Source organism: Leptonychotes weddellii, chromosome 11 (genome assembly GCF_054177405.1).
Source record: "Leptonychotes weddellii isolate Sample4059 chromosome 11, ASM5417740v2, whole genome shotgun sequence".
NCBI classification, from domain to species: domain Eukaryota; kingdom Metazoa; phylum Chordata; class Mammalia; order Carnivora; family Phocidae; genus Leptonychotes; species Leptonychotes weddellii.
The window spans coordinates 16642080-16650039 of record NC_138379.1 but is presented as its reverse complement, the minus strand read 5'-3'; positions in this window follow the sequence as shown (position 1 = coordinate 16650039).

Genomic DNA, 7960 nt, shown 5'->3' with positions numbered 1-7960 from the left:
CCCACCCCCCTCCCCTCACATCCTAAAATGGGGTAATCACCAAAGTTCCTTGCAGATTGACATTCAGTGATTTGATTATGATCTAGCTCTATTACAAATACCCTCATGCAAAGGAAGTATTTTCCCAGTGTTGCACGTGTGAGGTCAGGAAATTTCTAGATAGCAAAGAAATGTCTATGGTAGGAAAGCCACGAGTCAGGAGGAACTTTGGTGGGCAGGAAATCACATGTGGAGAGAGTGCTTGCAAACCTGTCAGGTTTAAAAGCCATCATATATTGATCTTAACCTCTATTCTTACCTATATCTTATCAGAAGTTGTCAGCTCAGTCTACTGTGCATCCCTTTCTCAAAATATCTTAAATTTGACCATGAATCTCAAAGTAGAACAGGATTTGTTCTGTTGGTTTTCTGGTTTTCTGGTGTTCTGTTGGTTTTCTTTTATTTCTGTAAAATAAAAGATATGTATTCTTTATATTGGTATTGAGGAATTACACCAATGTTAGAGAAAAAGCAGAGGGGATTTTTCTGCCCCTTTATAAATATAATTAGGATCTCAGCTTTAAGAGCTATGAATGACCTTATTCTCTGCACTTGTCACCATATGATGGCAGCAGATTTAACAATTAGGCCAAAAACTTCGAGAGCATTTTAAAAGCTATTTATTATCTATTATTCACGAGTTTGGGGCAAGACTCCCTGTGGACTTGTAATATCAGACGGAGAAAAATGGACTGAAGTCATAGGGGACCATGTAGTGGAATGTCACTGTAAAATCCAAGACCCATCTTTGTTTTGACATCCTGTTTGAAAGCTTTCTTACATCATGAAAAAAACATGTTTCCTATCCATTAGTTGTCTGTCAATGGAAGGTGTTGAATTTGGATGTGATTCTAACCCTTGTTTGGTCTTCCTAGTATTACTGCAATTGAAAGAAAGAGGCCAGAAACAACTCAGAACTTCTGCTTATAATTTCAGAAATACAAAAGACAGAAAAATCCTTCAAAACTGTCTCTTCATTAAGAAAATTATTCAATTAAAGCCATTTCTTTTCTTTCTTAACAATTTTAGTTTTATAGCTTTTCCTCCATTTTTAAAATGCAGAGGAATATTTTGCAGTTTTTCAAAAGTACTCTTGGTCAAGGGAATAATAATGATTATTTTTTCTATTGGAAAACTCATTAGTGAGTCAGAGCTTTGTAATCATTCACAGAACAGCACAGGATTAGCAAGATATGAATTCAGCAGGGGATTAAGCAGAGAGCCTAATAATCATTTCCCAGAGTCGAATGAATCCTGAATCTTTCTGGAGGTTGAAAATATTTGATGAACTCATTTTTAAAAATTATTTTTAGCCCTTGCTGATGTTTCCCAAGTAAAAGCATGAAGATTCAGTTATAAGCTGGAGCTTTCTGCCCCAGGAATTCAACTTTGTTATCCTGTTAACCAGATATCTAGTATCCTACATATCAAACCTTTCCTGTTGGGAAGGTTTGGATAGAAATAGGGAATGATCTAAATCCCAATGACTAGAGTATCTGACAAGATGAATTACCAAGGTAGATGGAATGAGATGAGAAATGATGGGCAAAATACTTACTTCTTTTCTTTTCCAAAATGGAAGTAACTAATTTACTCTTATAATTAAGAAAGTATTTCATGCTTATTATAAATAATTAATTCATTACAGAAAAATAAAATCTGGAATGTAAAAATGGCCTGTATTCATTACACAGAATCATGCTTAACAAGTTAGTGCATATAAATACATACAAGTAAATATTAACTTACAAAATTATGAGGGTCCTAATATGTATTCTCAGTTGTTACCTGCTTTTTTTAACCTAATAATTTTCATAAATACCTTCTCATATTTATATAGATCAGTATAAATGTTTTAATCATACTTTATTTTTTCCATTGAATAGATAAATAAGAATATTGTATAATGGTTCAAAGCAAGAGTTTTGGAGTCAGATAAACCTGGATTTGAGTCCAGGCTCTGCTAATTAAAAAATAAGTATCCTTGATATTTAGCTTACTCTCTCCAAATCGGTTTGTTTGCTCTGTTTTTTTTTTTTTTAACCGAAGAGGAAGATAATAGAGCTAATAGTATAATCTAATTTGTAGACTGTTGATGGTGAGAATGAAAAGAGATAAATAAGTGCCTTGAATATTATTATGTACAATATTTAGCACATTGCTTGGGTTCAATAAATGTTAGGCATTTTTGCATAATTTACTTAGCCAGTCCTCTCTCTGTTTGGTTTGTTTCCATGTTCTCTATATCTCTAACACTGGAGAATCCTTGTGAAATCAAACTTATGTACTTGTCTGATTATTTCTGTAGGATAAATCCCTTAAAGTGAATTCCAAAGGTGCAGGTCCTTTCTTTTTTCCTTTTTAACTAAGAAAAAAAAATTCTTTTTTTTAGGATTTTTATTCTTCTGGCCAAATTTCCCCATGCCAAAAAGGTGGACCAGTTTGAAATCCTATTAGCATCGTAGAGGAATGAAAGATTTGTCTTACCCCATTTGAACACTTAAGATAGTAATTTTTTGATGATGAGCTGTGTAGGTGAGAAAAGTCTTCATATCATGTAAAAAACCATTTTAAGCCATTAAAAATCTCCTCTAATGGTCTTAAGAGACTGTGACGTCCCTTGTAAAACATTTTAAAACACAATGAAAGCCAACCTCTTTGCTAAACACTTATATTCCCCCAAAATAATAATTTCTCTACTTTAATAGCACAATTTTTAGTTCTATTATTAAACTGAATAGAGTAATTTTAATGTTAAAAAAAAAAACTATCCCTTCCAAGGGTCTATGAATATTGTGGTGGCACGGGGCCCACAGGAGACATAGTACAGACTTCAGAATCAGATAAACCAGCTCCAGTTCTCATCTCTCATGTGTGAGTTAGTCCTACGAACTTCAAAAGCACAATGGAACCTCTCTGATACTTCATTTACTCATTTGGACATGCGGAAAATTCCACTCTAATGGACACTTCCTCACATTTGCTAGCTCAGTAGCCCTCCTCTTCTGTTGGCAGAAATCTTTTTCTGGGAAACTGTTCTGTCACCCACTTAACATGACCTCCATTCCAGTCATCTTCTAGCCCCTCCCTTGTTTCAGGGTTGTTCATGTGATGTAGACCTGATCAGCCTTGGTATCCAGCTCCTTAGCTATGAAGACTGGCACAAGGATAGTAACATAACCCATGCCAGGCTAACCAGCATCCTCTGAGTTATTCAAGGGATTTAAGCCCAGAAGGTGCAGTGGACTATGCCATCCCGCTGAGCATGGAATAATGCTATAACATGAAGAGAGAGAGAAAAGAAAGAGAGTGAAAGGGAGAGGGAAAGAAAAGTATCTGAGACTCACATTTGTTAAGGCCTGAAACTCCTAGAGTTCGCAGCTATATGAGACCCTCAACTCCCATATATGCTTAACATAGGTTTTCATTATGACTCTGTCACTTGCAATACAAAGAATCCTAATACAAAAATCATCCCTTGGAGTGTTGCTGTGTGTTGACTGAGATATAACGTATAAAGTATCCAGCACAAAACCTTCCAAATGTTCGTCTCTTTCTTTTCCTTATTTGAAGCACTCACTCTTTTTTTCACTACTGATCAGGTTCACTGAGAGAGTGAGTGGGTGACCTATCTTATTGGATGGAGATCAGAGTCCAGAACTCTTCACTCAAGGAGAAGGCCTTTGGCCTATCTGGGAAGGGTTCAAGATGAAAGGGCTATTCAGTGAGTGGGAGGTACTTCCTCCACTTTGGCTCCTCTTACCTCAAGAAGCAGCAATCTCAAGTTTAATTTTCAGCCACAATTGTGCCCGAGTTAAGTACTTTGATCAGACGTGTGGCACATACAACATCTCCTCTCCCAGAATCCTGAATAGCACAGCTTTTATTTACTTTGGGAAGTAAACTAAACTTGGTGCTGTTTCTATTCAGAGAAATGGCTGCACTATGTCAAAACAGCCTTTGGATTAGACTAGTTCTTTCTGAAATCATCGTATGTCTTTGAGGACTCTTGCAGATTGACTTGACTTGATAAGTAAATTGTAGTCCTTATTTTCCCTTTTCCAATTCTTAATTATTCAGCAAATAAATCTTTACTACTTGAATATTTTATCCTGGCAATATTTATTATAGTTATTGTCAAAAGAAAAGGGTGGACTTGAGTAATTATACAGATGTTCATTTAAGAAAATAAAAGAAAAATAACAACTAACACCAAAGGGAAGAAGTGTGGTATAATGTAACTCCTCTGGAACTTCAGCATTGATGCTGCCCTTCATTCGTTGAGTGAACTCAGAAAATCTCATTGAACCTCCATGGATCATGGATCCTACAAAACGAGAGAACTGGAAAATGATTTCTTCTGGCTCTAGCATTTACTGATGTTACGATTCCACACACTAAAAAACATGGTGCAAGTTCCAACCTTCTGCATCATTAGGTAGTTGGTATCTGTTTTATTATCAGACAAGATATACTCACAAAAGAACCACATCTACATGTATCCCTAAGACAATGCTAGGTGCCTGTAGAAAGGAAATAGGGTCTGGTCAGGAGCTTTAGGTTGTGTGATTTTGGACTAATAGTTTATCTCTCTGGCATTTTGGGACAAAATACATTTGTATGAAAATAGTGGCCTCTCTTATATTCAAACCAAAGAATGCCTTTGCAAATGGAGACGTAAAATAAAGACTGTAGATTGCTTTGGTCCAGGCAGGAGTAGAGGGGAAGGCTCATTCAGTCTTCCTCCTGCTCCTGACTATGATCTCTCTGAGGTATCCCACAGCCACTAGGGCCTCTCAGAAACACAGTTTGAGGAATCTAAAACCCCTTCAGTTACACAATTCCATGATTCCATGAGTTAAAAAAAAAAAAAAGCTAATTTGGCTCATTTCCTTCTGTGATGTGTATTAGATTAAGGCAGCTCACAAAATTTTAAATGTGGCATTATTTCTCAAGATTGAGTTTATATAGTTTCTGTTTTTATGGGAAAGTCTAAGAGTATCCCCTTATACACTTCAATGTCATGAACCAAAGTTCTAAAACTTTAATAATCAAAGACTGCTTTTGCTTCTTTCTTTCTTTTTTTTAATTATGTTATGTTAGTCACTATACAGTACATTACTTTTTGATGTAGTATAATATGATTCATTATTTGCATATAAAACCCAGTGCTCATTACCATACGTGCCCTCCTTAATACCCATCACCCATCACCCAGCAAACTCAAATTCCTGTATTTTCTTATAGACTTATTTGTATACATAAATGTTACAAGGCTGACATTATCTTGTATCCTGCTTTTTTTACTTAAGATATAAGCAAGTCTTCATCTTCCATCATTATTTTCATCATTATTTCAAGAACTAATAGCCTGTAATAAATGGTATTGATATGGCTTCCAAAATTTGCCAAGCAGGAAGGATACTGTCATGGACACATCTGAACTATGGTTCTTATTATTTTTTAAGTTATGGATATATTATTAATCCAATCCCAAGAGCAGAAAAATGGGCGAGCTTTAGGTAAATTGAAGGGCAAGACATTCCAGATGAGACCACATACAGGTCTATAGCAGATGTATAATGGCTCCCCAAAGAAGTCTGTGTCCTAATCCCCAGATCCTAAAAATGTTACCCTACATGGCAGAAGATGTGATGAAAGACTTTGAAGATGTGATGAAATTAAAGATCTTTCAATGGGAAGATTATCCTAGATCATCCTGGATTATCTGGGTGGCCTCAACATAATCACAAGTCTCCTCATAAAAGGGAGGCAAGAGAGTCAGAGTCAGAAGATGATGTGAAAACAGAAGCAAGTCAGTAAAGAAGACATGATAACATTGTGCTGCTTGCTGCTTTGAGATGGGGTAAAGGGACATAAGCCAAGGAATGTACACACCTCTAGAAGGCAAAGACAAGGAAACAGATTGTCTCAAAGAGCCTCAGATGGAACCCGCCCTGTTGACATCTTTACTTTGGCCTAATGAGACTGATCTCGAACTTAGAACCTCTAGAACCGCAAAATAATAAATTTGTGTTGTTGTAAGCCACTAAGTTTATGGTGATCTGTCAGAGTAGCAATAGGAAACTAATACAAGTCCATATACTGGCCACAGAATTAGGAATGAGGGTGGCATCATGCAGAGCTGGAAGATCAGGCTCTCCCAGCATAACACCGTGGGGAAGCAAATACACTGAAAGTAAAGATGGGGTGGAGGCAGGGGGTGGAGAAAAGGGTTTCAGCAACACACTTATGGGTTCAAGTCCAAACTCTACTATAAACCCTGGTAACCTGGTCCATTGTTTTGTAAGACTGGGACAAGACAATTGGCCTTCTACACTTTTCTGAAAATTAGGCAGAATATCCTAATAGTTAAAAGCTTGAGCTTTGGAGCTGTAGTGAGCTTAGCTCAAGTCCTTTGTTCAACTGCCAACTACTAATTACGTGGATTTAGCTATGTTATTTATCTCTCTAATATGAAGTTTTCACAGTTCTAAGTAAGGGTGAGTAACCTCCCTCTCAGGGTTGTTAGGAGGATTAAATGCAATATAATGCATTATGTAATATATGTGTATTTAATACATATTACATATAAATTTTATGTAATGAGATATATAAATGCGTATATTGGGTCAATTCTCAATACATGCCAAGTCTCAACCCTTGGGAGTAGAGTATGTGTAAGTGCTCATGTTTTCACTTATTCATTAGTTACTTATTGGATCTCTACCCCAGTATGGGTACTTTTAAAGTACTCAGACTAGAACAGAGCATAAAAGATACAGACTCTGCCCTTGTGGGACATCTATTCTGATTCCCTTTTCTTTTTCACTGAAAATGAGTCTGATTTTCAGTATTTTCCAATAAGCTCACCTTCCTGAAGTCACGGCTTTAGCCTGAAGGGTGAGGCTCTTCAAAGAGAAGTTCTATGTATGGTTTTGGGGAGCTCTCATGGTGACAAGCCACCGTGTTAGGCTGCAGAAGGGCTACGGCTCCCTGTTCATATGGCCGCACACCTCCGCCTGGTGCCAGGTTGATGACATATTAGAAAAAATGACTTTCAAGGCCTTCTTATTTATAATGTAAGCCCAGAAATATTTCTCCTGTTTGTGACCTTAGGTTCATGATACTTGCCTAAAGAACTGGATAACGAACAATTTTTTATGTGACAGTTGGAAAAGCACAGAGATATTTATCTTCACTCCCCACAGGACTGAAAAAGGTAGTAGTGATTGGACTGGGCTGAAGAGATCATACTGTTATAATGAAGGAGGCTCAACTAGTAGGGAGTGTAATGAATGTAAGCCTGAAGTGAATGAATCATTATAAAATGTATGCTCCATCTCCACAATGAGTCTATTTTATTAAAATAATCTCTGGCATAATGTTGTCCTCTCTTGGCTTTCCCCTACTGCGAATCTATCCATGATTCTACCATCACAAATCTTGTCCCCTGAGGACAGATCCATAATGAGAGTGAAGGGTTTGATTATTTGCTTTTAATAACTCTGACTCTAAAATCCTACTTAATGCAGCAGAGATTTTATATTGAAGAACATGCCAGAATTATTGGAGGATCAATCAAAATTGGCAATTAATCATAATCACAGCCAGTAATCATAGCTGCAATTACCAATTGATTAATTAGGACAGCTCTTGAAATGCCAGTAGAAATTTAACATCATATTAGATTCAGCCCAATAACCATAAACTTCTACAATTACTTTCCAGCTTACTGTAATTTTTGTCATATTTCTTTCTATTATTAGCTGCTGTATTTATTTATTCATCATTTTATTTGAGCAGGCCAAACTCTTTCACTGTCTTTTTTATGTGGGGAATCTATTAAAATATGCTTAAGTCATGGCATTAAATAAATCTAGTGTCAGTGCCAGGCAAATATTTGCAAATTTGGGACATC